The 13,929-nt window shown below is 48.2% G+C and overlaps 1 protein-coding gene and 1 non-coding gene across 3 annotated transcripts in view; one reads left to right on the forward strand and one right to left on the reverse strand.

Moving 5' to 3' along the window:
• The window catches only part of LOC122477938 (pseudouridine 5'-phosphatase), a 181,901-nt gene that overhangs the window by 157,940 nt on the left and 10,032 nt on the right, over positions 1–13,929 (reverse strand). The window lies entirely within an intron of this gene.
• LOC122478077 lies at positions 5,239–5,344 on the forward strand. The gene has a single exon (XR_006295843.1). It is a non-coding gene; the product is annotated as a U6 spliceosomal RNA (small nuclear RNA).

Consider the following 13,929-nt stretch of genomic DNA (forward strand, 5'->3'; position numbering starts at 1 on the left):
AGGCGCCCCTAACTGAACACTTTAAACTACCCGTGAAGGCCAATGTGACAAAAGTGTCTTGGAACTTGACCTTCCTTCGTAAAATGCCATCTCTGTGCTGTTGCAGAGAAAGTTTTCCGCGTGCATCCAAATCGCACGGTCAAGTCCTGAAAACGCAGGCAGGCTCCAGGAGTGGAGAATCTGCAGCACTGACGAGAAGAGTATTTCACACATTTGGAAGATCACCCAACGCTACACGGCGCTTGCCCTGCACTTCGGAACTGCCCTGGAAGTGTGGCCGGGGCAGGACGAGCCACATGAATTCAGGTGTCCCTTGAGGAGAACAGACTGACAGCCAGTGCTGGCAGAGCAAGGCCACAAAGGGTTCGTGGAGCACAGCGTTCCTCCTGCTGGGGAACAGAGAGGTCCCTGGGGTCGGCCCACGGCCGACAGGACAAGAATGTGGACGCAACAGGTGACATAGAGATGGTTCTCGGCCAACCAAACACATAGGTGTCTTTTAGAAACCATGACGTGCGTGGCCAAGGAAAGACTTTTAGCAGTCTTGCCTCGTACCTTTGGCCTGGGAAGAAACGCCCTTTGCCAGGATTTCAGGAGGGCAACGAGCTTGCCCTAGGCAAGTCCCAGGTGTCCCTAGGCACCTGCCAGGTCAAGGACAGGGGTCCCCAGCGGGTGCAGCCAAGCAACCTTCCAGCGGCGTGACGATCACACAGAGTGGTTCTCACAGGACCCACAGGAGATGCGATGCCCCCCTTTCTGAAGAAGGGTAAAACACAGACCAATAGGAGAATTTACTCCCCGCACCCAGGCCTCCCCTTGTCACTGTGCTCCCCGAGCGTCTGGCATTTCGTCCTGCTCTTTCTCCTGCCCTCGGACAGGTGCCAAAGGTCATGGGGAAGGCTGGGTGTTGGTGACGGTGGGGTCTGGAATCAGAGGCAACAGGCATACGCAGTGGGTCCTGAGAAACACAGCAAGGTGGTGAAGGCCAGAGACAGAGAGGCCGAAGGCAGAGAGGGCGGCAGGATCCGAGCCCTGAGAAACCGCAGGATTACAGACAAATATTTCCTAAAATAGGGGGAAATTCAGGGAAGGAACTGTGGAAGGTGGCAGTCACAATGAAGTGCTTTTCAAGTTGCAAATGTCCCAAACACAGCCTTGGACTCGCTCTACAAGGTGTCGACGCGTATCTGATGCCTGATGGTACATTACTGATACGTAAATGCTACTGGGCCAGCTTACGATCAAGAAAAGGAAATGTGTACGTGAATCTGAATAAAATAAATAAAAATAACGAAACGAGACTCACTGGCCAGGACTTAGTCCAGGGCAGCGAGCCCGCATATGCACCATCCAGCATTGACACGCAGCCCTGTATGCAATCGCGTGAGCTCCCGTTCTAACACACGGCCTCCGCACATTCCCTTGTCCCGTGTCAGTTCCGGGCACTGGGACTCAAGCAGTGGCTCTCCAGGAGTCCCACCCACACCGGCATCAGCATTATCTGGGCCCTCACAGGAAATGCAAATTCTTGGATCCACCCAGACCCACAGAGCCAGAGAGCCCGGGGCCCATGCTATTTGGGATTTAACGAGCCCTGTGCAAGAGTTGTGATGCCTGCACAAGTGTTAGAACCTCGGGGCTGAAGTGTCATCAGCATTCACGGTCATGACACAACAGAGAATGTGTGGCTACTACAATAATTAGTAAGACAGGGTCAATAATTGGTGGCATTTCCCATGGGGTGAGTGGCACTGGAATCTGTGACAGCCGTCCGTGGTATGGACTAGGGGCACGGCATACCCAGCTCTCAGATGGGCACACTGATGCCAGGGCACAGCACCCCGACCATACAGGATGCAGAGAACGGGTCACCCAGTGTCTCCCCTCACTGGGGCTCCTGGGTGCTCCTCGAGACACCCGTTTGTCCCCGCAACAGCCGATCACTTCCAGCACCCAGATACTCACGTGGGCTGCAAAGTTTCATCCCCTTCCTTAAGCCCAGACGTCCTCCCTGTGCAAACCCAGGCTCGGACTTTCGCATTTGCCGTTTTGCTCTCTCTTGCTGGAAAGACTGATCTAGAAGCCTGGAGCAGTGACGCTTTGGTGTGTTATTCCCTGCAACTGGAGTTATCCAGCTGAGGGAATTAAGTGAAGGTATTTCCAGACTCTGGACGGTCAGCCAAGGGCTCCCCAAGAAGTGAGTGCTGCCAAAGATTTCTCTTAAGACCTGGAGCAGACCTCCCCTCATTTAGGCACTGAGGGGGCCATGAGCATACGGAGTCCTCCAGGGACGTTAAGCTCTGCCTTTCCCACAGGGAGTCTGAGGCCCACGCAGGCCGTGCACGCACCGCCCGGGCATCTGGACACAAGGGCCAGGCTTCCCAATGACATAAGCCCATTCTGCCGTGACGCACAGGCAGGGAGAACAGCAGGATGGGGACGGGGAGGGGAGATGTCATCAGCCGCAGCTTGTGCAGTGTGCAAAGCGGTCTTTTGGAGCATGGGCGTCCTGGGGGTAAGCAGAGTGGAAGCAGCCAGAAGCTGTGCCCGTGGAGGAGGCGGAATGCATACGGGGACTGTCACACCTGGGGGGCCACAGAGACATGCATCTGCACGCTGGGGCTGCCGCGTCCTACAGGTGTCACCTTGTCAAAGTAAAAAGCCTGCTGAACGGTCAGCTTCCTCACGGGTGCCGTAGGGAGAATGCTCCCTGTGACCTCGGGTTGTCTGAGGATGAAATGTGTCAGGTTGGAATTGTCCAGAAGAGAGCACGTGCTCAACACAGGGTGCTTTTCGAAAGGTCAACTGGGGAAATGAAGCCACAGGCACTTGTCCTAATATGTGCTCAAGATGATGCGTGTGAAAATACAGAACGGTCACTGATGAAGACACAAGTGAAGGAACAGGACCAGAGCATCCTTGAAGGGGCCTTCGCTGGCCCCCAGCTTCCCGAGCTCCCCTCCTGAGCGCCAGGCGTCTCTGGGCACCGGAGACCCTGTATCACAGAGCCTGGGGGGTCGTCGCGGCACACACACATCATCCTGGACAAGAGCGGGCTCCAGGATGCTTGGAATTATGGGGAAGGTGGGCTGGCAGGGATAACTGAAAAGCAGAGTGAGGGCCCGTGGCTCCCAGGGGTGACGACCTGCTCCATCCGTGACACGGTGAGGCTCCTCCCGCACAAAGCACCCACAGGTAGGGGGGCCGGTGGAGGCGGGTGTAGGGGAGGGTCCAGGCTGCCATCGCGACGACGATGGGACGTGCCCCACTACCCACTAGGAGGGTGTTGTCTCTGCTGTGCTGCGTGAAGGTTCGCCCCAGAGCCGTGTGATGGCAGTGAGGGGGGCAAAGAGCCCGCATTGCGTGTGTAAATTCAACACAGCTACACCATCTTTAAGTGGAGGCATCTGAAGGACGGCCAGTTGTCAGTCCCGCAAATTAAAATGTTTTTACATTCATTCGTACCTACAAGAAGCTGATACACATGATGAAGAAGAAAGGGTCCAGAAGGATGTTGCGTAACATCGAAATAAGCTCTATGTGCACATATTTTCTCTCTCCTTTTTCCTTTTGTTTCAACGTTCATTTATTTATTTTGAGACAGAGAGACAGATGGGCAGAGATATAGGGAGCTCACGTGCAGGGGAGGGGCAGAGAGAGAGAGGGAGACAGAGAATCCCAAGCAGGCTGCATGCCGTGAGCACCGAGCCTGACATGGGGCTCGGAGTCACGAACTGTGAGATGGTGACCTGAGCTGAAATCAAGAGTCGGACACTTACCAAACCACTGACCCATTCAAGTGCCCGGGTTCTCTTTTTAAAAGCATACTTTCAGCAGATTGCACAGAGAAAACAGGCTTTTCACACCACTTTTTCCCTAGTCCCAGAGAGCGATGGCTGCTCCCTGTCGTACGTGTGTTCGTCTCATGTGTCCCAAGTGGAGTCCTTGAGGCAGAATCGGAATCTCAGGATGTGCACGTGGCGACGAGAGCCCGGTGTTCCCTGAAGTGGGCACCGCTGTGTTACGGGATGGCAGAGGGGTCGGCCCCGGATTATGAATGAGAGCCCCAAGCACCACTGAGTGACCGGGTGCAGGACTCGGGGACACAGCCGCGCCTCCGTGCTTGGGGTGAAGTAGAAACACTGCACACGCAGCGCGTCTGGACTCTGCTCGCCCACTCGCACACGCAGGACGTCTAACGTAACAGAAGTTTTCTCAGACTGTGCAATGCCCCCTGACCGTGCAGCCCGGGGAAACTCAACCACGGTCTCCAAAAAGACTTCTCCCCACGTCAAACTGATACCCTTGCTAGCACGATTAGGTATCTATGTCCCTTCTCCATCAACACTGTTGTCAGCTGCACCCCAAGAAAAGTTCTAACTTGAAGGTGGCCTACAACCCAAAATGACAGATAACTTGTTTTTTGTTTTGCAAACTATTATCAAGTAAGGTTTGGAAATACTTAAACATGCAATACTTTTTCTACCAGAATGTTTGCTTTTTGGCTCGTTATGCAATGGCCAACTCAAAAATTTCTTTGGCAGTTTTAGATTATGCTGAAATTATGCTCAATAGGGATGCTCCAACACTTTTTTATATTCCTTAAAGCAACAGTTCACAAATGTGGGGGAGGGGAGTGAGATTTTACCCATGGGGGTACATAAAAGACAAGATAAATGTGTTTTTGTCTGTAAATCTTTTTTTAAAATCCGATTTAAAAGACAGTTACACTAAGCAATGATTATAAATCTCTATTTATGTGCACATAATGTTGAACGATGAAATTCTCATGACAGCAACAGCACGAAGGAGGGGGGAGAGGATGGAGCCATGTAGGAGCAAAGTTTTGGCATAAGTTTTAAGCTAAGCTGGCATTAGTGCAAACTAGGTGGTGACACATTAAGATGTTAACTGTAATTGGGCGCCTGGGTGGCTCAGTGGTTGAGCGTCTGACTTCGGCTCTGGTCATGATCTCACGGTCTGTGGGTTCGAGCCCCGTGTCGGGCTCTGTGCTGACAGCTCGGAGGCTGGAGCCTGCTTCGGATTCTGGGTCTCCCTCTCTCTCTGCCCCTTCCTCTCTCACACTCTATGTAACTCTCTCTCAAAAGTAAATAAACACTAAAAAAATTAAAAAAAAAAAAGATGTTAACTGTAATCTTCAGAGCAACCACTAAGAAAATAACTAAGAACGTATATAATACATAATAAAAGAAACAAGGGGAGAATTAAAACGGCAGAGTGCTTGCTTCGGCAGCACATACACTAAAACTGGACGATACAGAGAAGACTAGCATGGCCCCTGAGCACGGATGACAGGCAAATTCGGAAAGTGTTCCATACTTTTCTCATAAGAGCCATTTATGGAAAGCCCACACCTAGTATCATCCTCAATGGGGAAAAACCTGAGAGCTTTCCCCCTAGGGTCAGGAACACAACAGGGATGTCCACTCTCACCGCCGTTGTTTAAGATAGTGTTGGAAGTTCTAGCATCAGCAATCAGACAACGAAAGGAAATCAAAGGCATCAAAATTGGCCAAGAAAAAGTCAAACTTTCAGTTTTCGCAGAGGACATGATACTCTATACGGAAAACTCTAAAGACTCCACCAAAAGACTGCTAGAACTGATCCATGAATTCAGCAAAGCCTCAGGGTACAAAATCAGTGTACAGAAATTGGTTGCATTTCTCTATACCAATAATGAAGCAACAGAAAGAGAAATCAAGAAATTGATCCCGTTTACAATTGCACCAAGAACCATCAAATACCTAGGAATAAACCTAACCAAAGTGGAAAAACCTGTATGCTGAAAACTTATGAAGGAGAAAGCTTTTGAAGGAAATTGAAGAAGACACAAACAAATGGAAAAACATTCCATGCCATGGATTGGAAGAATAAATAATGTTAAAATGTCAATATAAATATCAATATTACCCAAAGCAATCTGCACATTCAGTGCAATCCCAATCAAAACTGCACTGGCATTCTTCTCAAAGCTAGAACAAGCAATCCTAAAATTTCTGTGGAACCACAAAAGACCCCAAATAGCAAAAGTCATATTTAAGAAGAAAACCAAAACAGAGGCATCGCAATCCCAGACTTTAGCTTCTACTACAAAGCTGTAATCATCAACACAGTATGATATTGGCACAAAAACAGACACATAGGCCAATGGAATAGAATAGAAACCCCAGAACTGAACCCACAAATGTATGGCCAACTAATCTTTGACAGAGCAGGCAAGAATATCCAATGGAAAAAAGACAGTCTCTTTAACAAATGGTGCTGGGAGATCTGGACAGCAACATGCACAAGAATGAACCTGTACCACTTTCTTACACCATACACAAAAATAAACTCAAAATTGATGAAAGACCTAAACGTGAGACAGGAAACCATTAAAATCCTCGAGGAGAAAACAGGCAAAAACCTCTTTGATCTTGGCCGCAGCAACTTCTTACTCAACATGTCTCCAGAGGCAAGGGAAACAAAAGCAAAAATGAACTATTGGGACCTCATCAAACTAAAGACTTTCTGCACAGCAAAGGAATCAGCAAAACTAAAAGACAACCGACAGAATGGAAGAAGATCTCTGCAAACGACATATCAGATAAAGGGTTAGTATCCAAAATCTACAAAGAACTTATCAAACTCAACACCCAAAAAACAAATAATCCAGTGAAGAAATGGGCAGAAGACATGAATAGACACTCTCCAAAGAAGATATCCAGATGGCCAACAGGCACATGAAAAGATGCTCAATGTCACTCCTCATTAGGGAAATACAAGTCAAAACCACACTGAGATACCACCTCATGCCAGTCAGAGTGGCTAAAATGAACAAATCAGGACACTATAGATGCTGGAGAAGATGTGGAGAAACGGGAACCCTCTTGTACTGTTGGTGGAAATGCAAACTGGTGCAGCCACTCTGGAAAACAGTGTGGAGGTTCCTCAAAAAATTAAAAATAGATCTACCCTATGACCCAGCAATAGCACTGCTAGGAATTTACCCAAGGGATACAGGAGTACTGATGTATAGGGGCACTTGTACCCCAATGTTCATAGCAGCACTTTCAACAGCCAAATTATGGAAAGAGCCTAAATGCCCATCAACTGACGAATGGATAAACATGATGTGGTTTATATATACAACGGAATACCACTTAGCAATGAGAAAGAACGAAATCTGGCCATTTGTAGCAACCTGGATAGAACTGGAGGGTATTATGCTGAGTGAAATAAGTGAGTCAGAAAATGATGGATACCTTATGTTTTCACTCATATGTGGATCTTGAGAAACTTAACAGAAGAGCATGGGGGAAAAGAAAGGAAAAAAAAAATAGTTACAAACAGAGAGGGAAGGAGGCAAAGCATAAGAGACTCTTAAATACAGAGAACAAACTAAGGGTCGATGAGGGATGGGAGGGAGGGGAGGTGGGTGATGGGCATTGAGGAGGGCACTTGTTGGGATGAGCACTGGGTGTTGTATGTAAGCAATGGACCATGGGAATCTACCCCCAAAATCAACAGCACCCTCTACACATTGTATGTTAGTCAATTTGACAATAAATTATATTTTTAAGAAAATAGTACACTAGAAAGTATCTAGTTAATATGAAAGAAGGCAGTATAACTTCTCCATGAAGAAATAAAGGAACAAAATAAGACATACACAAAACAATATGCCATACAAAAATCCTGTTTTATCAGGAGTGGCATTTGATGTAAATGATTAAAACCCCCAATTAAAAGCTAAACCCTGCCAGAACGGATTTTAAAACAAGAAGACCATGCTCCAAGTATAACGTGTCTACAAGACACAGTTTACGTCGAGAGAAGCACAAGATTTCAAGGAGGTTTGAAAAGATAGGCAAGGTGCACAGCAACCAAAAGAGAAGCAGATTGGCTACATCACACAACAGAGATTCAAGACAAATGCCTGTAGCGGTTACAAAGCAAAGAAATCTAACAGAAGCATCTTATGAAGAGGTCATTCCGTATTCTAAAGATGCGACAATTATAAACACGTATGAACTCCACAACAGAGCCCCAATTACATAAAAGAGAAACTGATAAAACTGTTGGGAGAAATAGATAATTCAACAATAGCAGTTGGAGATTTGGATGTGACACTTTCAATAAGGGGTAGAACTTGATTAAAAAGCAGCAGGGATAGAGAGGACTAGACTTAACACCGTGAACTACGTAAACACCGCCAACCAGCTGGACTTAGTAGACATTTGCAGAATGTTCCCCCTGGCCGAAGAAAACACACCTTCTCCAGGGAAGACGGTATGCTAGGCCAAGGTGCCGCCGTAAACTGACAAACGCTTGAAATCATACAAAATACTTCCCCAATCTACAGTGGGATGAAAACAGAAGCTGGTAATAGAAAACCTACTGGGGAAATTGGCAAGAACACATGGAAACTACACAACGTGCCTGTATATTCAAAGGCCAAAGAGGAAATTATAAGGGAAACTCAGAGATCCTGTGGGGCGAATGAAAATGAAAACACGACACCCCAAATCTTCGGGGAGCAGGCAGTGCTGGGAGGGAAGTGGATGGCCCCAAACGCCCGTATTACCAAACAATGGTCAGAGACCTGGAGCGTGTGGATAGGCTAAAGACGAGCAAGAGGCTGTGAGCCACGGAATGAGGCCGCCCGCATGTGGCTGGAGAAGGCAAGGGAATCCCAAGCCTCCAGAAAGGAACGCATCTCCAGAAAGGACACCAAGAGTTCAGCCCGCGAGACAGATACGGGATTTCTGACCTGCACAATGTCGCTGTTGTAAGACGTCTACGTTGTCTTAACTGGTGACTACGGCAATAGAAAAATAACACAATAAGAAACGTTCTTGGCCACCTGTTTTTCCTTTTTTTCACTGGACTTCTAGTCCTTTTTTTCACTGGACTTCTTGAGACAGTGAGTCTCAAGCAGACCAAACACCCAGCGTAAGAAAGAACAAAATTTTCTGAACATGTCGTTCACGAGGACCTTAACAACCGGAGGTCAAAGGCAGCTACAGACGGTTCATGGCACTACGTGTGACACTTCCCTGAGGCTGGCCACCAGCTGTTAAAGAACACCGTGGCCTTGGCCTTTCTTAGTGCTACATCACAATCACAGACGCACAAATCTCATTAATCACTGGGTTCTTCTTTCCCATGTCCCACTGACACATGTCATGAACATCAATAATTTAAGTCCTTCTTGAATTTTAGGGGACAAACAGACAACCACCACGTTCTAGATGGATGTGTCTTTCTTATATTGCAGATGTGTAAACTCTGCTAAGAATTAGCTTCCGAAGGCCCCAGGCTTTATGGTTTAATGATGAATCCATATGTTTTTATGCTTTTTGAATAAATGAAAACCAGCAGATGTCCTCCACAAAATGCAAGGCTGAAAGACATTCTTTCCCCGCTGAAAGAACAGCTTCCATTCTCTTCGGGATCTACCTTTCAGTGGCCTGCCCTGCCCCTCCTCGCCTTCGGTCCTTACCACTGGTATGAAGCAAGCCCCCACAGAGGGCCTGCTGGGACACAACATAAGCATTAGTAGGGAGACAACGCCAGAAACAGTTTTAATTTAGGGCGAGGCAAAGCATCGTGACATCTAGGAATCACACTGCGGTGAACTCAGCGCTGATCACTATAAAGTGCTCCTCCTTTAAAGACACAAAATGCATCATGTCCAGGCATATTCCTTTGGCTGTCAGGGCGTGCTTTTTGTTTAAGCAGTTTTGGGGGGGGGGGGGTGGAGGAATGTCACAAAACTCAACTGTGGAAAGAGGACCCAAGGAAGACTGGAGAAACTTCCGTGGTGTTCCCACTGGCACAGCCAGTACATCCCAGAGCATTCCGTCTGTACATCCCAGCTCTGTACATCCCAGAGCATTCCGTCCCCAGGGCGAAGACTGTCGAACCTTGCTGCAGACTGCTGGATCCCTTCAGGCTATCAAAAAGTCTAAACTCCTGGGTGGAGTGGTCTGCCATACCAAAGGAACACAGACCGGGAGGCTTAACAGACCTTTCCCACTCCCAATACTGCAGGCTGTGAGCCTGAGATCCAGGCAGGGCCGAGGCTGGTTCCCCCTTGAGGCCTGTCTCCTTGGCGTGTAAACCGTCTTCTCCCGCGTCCTCACGTGGCCATCCCTCTGTGTGTGCCCGTGTCCTAATTCCCCCTGGTTTTTTATTTATTATTAATTTTTGAGAAAGACAGCAAGCAGGGGAGTGACACACACACACACACACAGAGACAGACAGAGAGAGAGAGAGAGAGAGAGAGAGAGAGAGAGAGAGAGAGAGAATCTCCAGCAGGGTCCGTGCTATCAGCACAGAGCCAACGTGGGGCTTGAACTCACAAAACCGTGAGATCGTGACCTGAGCCAAATCAAGAGTCAGAGGCTTAACTGAGTGAGCCACGCAGGCACCCCCTAATCTCTTCTTGTTACAAGGACACCAGCCCTATGGGATCAGGGCCTGCCCTAGTGACCTCATTTGACCTTAGTCACCTCTTCAAAGACCCCACTTCCACACACAGCCCCATTCTGAGGGCCTGGGAGTGAAGGGTTTCAACTGGTGAATTTTGGGGAGTCCCAGTCCGGCCCATGGAGTTCTACTAACTCTTTATCTATTGGGTATTTCTTTCTGTCAAGGGCATACCCACCCAACCACTTAAGGTCTCCTCACATGTCTTATTTTTCAAAATGAGGAGGGACTAGGAGAGTAATCAACAAATAATCAAGATCCTTTTTATTTTATTTTTAATTTTTATTTTAATTAAAAAAAAATTTTTTTTAATGTTTATTTATTTCTGAGACAGAGACAGACAGAGCATGAATGGGAGAGGGGCAGAGAGAGAGGGAGACACAGGACACAGAATCCAAAGCAGGCTCCGGGCTCTGAGCTGTCAGCACAGAGCCCGACACAGGGCTCAACCCACGAACTGTGAGATCATGACCTGAGAAGCCGAAGTCGGACGCTCAACTGACAGAGCCACCCAGGCACCCCCAATCAAGATCCTTTTATTTAAAAGAATATGCTTACATGACCTAAGTTGGTTTACAAATCTCAGATTTTACTGAACTGTACTCAGGGTTTCTACAAAGAACCACGAGCAGCAAGGTGTGGGTCCCTCCGTCCATGGAGAGTGCACCACGGATACTCAAAAGCAGTGATGGGGGAGCAGTCTTGATCAAAGGGTACGGGCTTGGTGTCCTGACTTCCAGGGGCAAAGGGGCAACTAATGACACCTCCTCTCTGTGAACACATACAGGGTCCATGGACACAGAGTTAAGGCCGGCCGCATGTCCATTTTCTGAGGCATGTCCGTCTATGGCCTTATAAGGTGTTACTCTAAGTCAGACCCAGTACATGAAAGATATCGCCTTCAATCAGACGCCATTTTCATAGCCCTCCCTAGGACTTGCTTAAAGCTGGGACCTAGAATCAGAATGGAGAATTCTTGTCGAGTTCAAAGAGTATTGGATTTAAGTGGAAAGACATTTACGTGTGTCAAAAAATGCAAAATTTAATCAGCTGGGTGGGAAAAGTATCTGGTAGAGGACGGATTTTCCCTAAGGGACAGGTAGCTCATTCGGTGCCCAAGATATTCAGTGATGTTTAAGGGAAGGAAGACCACCAAATAAACGCTTGTGTGCTATTTAATACTTTGTGACTTACAGTCTTTAATTGAATTTGGCCCATTGGGGCCACAGTGCCGTAAATAAACTTTTAAACGCACACTGAAATTACTAATCTTCACTCACACGTTAAGATGATGTTAACTGACTTCTCCTGGAACAGTGAAGTGAACTTCAGATTCATCGTTCTTAATCAACTTCATTTATTAGGGGAAAGTGATCGTTGGCTATTCAAAAAGGTTCCATTGGCTAAATCGGACAAGAGAAGTAGTGAACGAGGACATAAAACCTAGTGGCTTTGTAAATATGGTTTAATGACCATCAAGGTGTTTAAGTTGATGACAGAAATTGTAAATAGAACCAGAGGCTGTTATGGCCTCTTGGCGTTGATGGTGTAAGCCTAATACGTTTGTACACAGAGTAGGCAGAAATTAAATGTTTTGAACTGCTAACATGAACAGTTGGTACATTTTTAAAACCAAGGTGTAGAGTAGTCAAGTCTGAACACAGGAGGTGGGCCAGAGAGAGAGAGAGAGAGAGAGAGAATCAGAGAATCAGAGACTGAGAAAGGGTTGGGGAGAAAGGGTTCTGCCCCAAGGCAGAAATCAGCTCCTGGCAATGTCAGCTGATTCCAGAATGGAGTTCGCCACATTCAGGAAAAGGTGAGCGGGGACATTTGGAACTAAGAAATACACAGGGTGTATCAGGAGGGTTTCCTCCATATGAATGTGGGTACCCACTTTCTACTGATAATCTTCCCACCCAGGGAAATATGTTCCCATTACCCAAGTCACACACACCCAGGCTATATTAGGCCCTGCATTTACAGGCTAGTGTTGATGCAAACGAGGGGTGCCATGGACAGGATCCAGACAGCTGTCCGACCCAAGAGCGAGGCCCAAGGTGATTATTCTGTGAATAATCAATAATTCATATCTTAGATTATAAGTTCCCAGCACAAGCCGTCATGATCTCTTTTCTGTACCTGGCAAGTACGTATTAAATATAATTGCACTTAAATGCAGCTGGACTCTGAGCTCCCGCAGGTGAAGTGACACGGTGAGTGTGGTTCTTATGTGGGAAGACAGGACAGAGTCCTTGGCCTTCGGCGGTTGGCAGCCACTGCTTTGGACATAATTAGAGAAGGCGAGTATATAGCAGAGAGGTGCCAGGAGGTCATTAGTTACAGCCCAACGTTTCATTAACGACAGTTAACAACCCTGGAACATCTCAGGGCACACGCCCACGGATATCCCAGGTTCTGTGCCACTTTCTGTTCTCTTACTGGCTGCGCGGTATTGAGAATGCGGGCTGGAGAGAAGCGAGGGGTCCCCTCCCACTGATTCCTCTCGTCCACGCTCGTCCCCGCCACGCAGGTATACACGGCGGCTATCTACACCGCCAGCTACGTACTGACTGGGGTTTCTCTGCCGACACACACACCGCGTCTGGGCACTGTTCTACGTGCTCAGACCCCAACAGTCCACGAAACTGACCTGGCTCCGAACCCCGGTGGACCACATGGTCTAGGAGCCAGGGTTTTGCCCACGGCGCCCTCGGAGCACCATAAGCAGGCCGCCTGCCCCCCAATACCCACGGGAAGGGACAGACTGGAAGCAAAACCCGCCAGCAAAGACCGCCTGTCGGCAAAGGGCTACTTCCTCACTCTCATCCGGGAGCAGCCTGTAAACTGTACTTTGGGGTAGATGCCCTTCCTTGTTCGAGGACTCAGACCCTTTCAAAGCGAGTGACAAGCGAATGACAGCACTTGGCGTGTTCACACGTCCACACGGACAGGACCCAAAACGGCAGGCTTTGGCACAGGGCTCAGGAGGAATCAGAGGGCCGAAGGGAAGCCCGGAAATGATGAAGGATCCCCACCCACTCCCCGTAGCAGGTAACACACTGTCCTCCTGGCCCCAAATCAATTTCTTTCTTTGCTATTTCCATGCAAAAGTAAACGAAGCAAATCAAGACGCATAGCAGAACACGATGGGTGTAGGTCCACTTGGCTGAGTTCCCAGATCCTTCCTTCCTAGACCTACCATCCAGGTCTGTGAGTATGTGCATCACACGCGGGCAGGGGGACGTCCACATGCAAATGTGAAATGTCTTCCGGGTACCAGCACGGTTCAAAGATGGGCCTAGACGGATGGCCATTTCTTGTGGTTCTCTCGGCAGGGTGATGCCTGCCGTAGGCATCTGCGGGACTCCCACCCCCGCCCCAACCATGACATCAACGTAAATGTGGCCAGACTTTCAGGCGACTGAAAGTCAACAT

The sequence above is a fragment of the Prionailurus bengalensis genome, chromosome X (genome assembly GCF_016509475.1).
Source record: "Prionailurus bengalensis isolate Pbe53 chromosome X, Fcat_Pben_1.1_paternal_pri, whole genome shotgun sequence".
Lineage (NCBI taxonomy): Eukaryota > Metazoa > Chordata > Mammalia > Carnivora > Felidae > Prionailurus > Prionailurus bengalensis.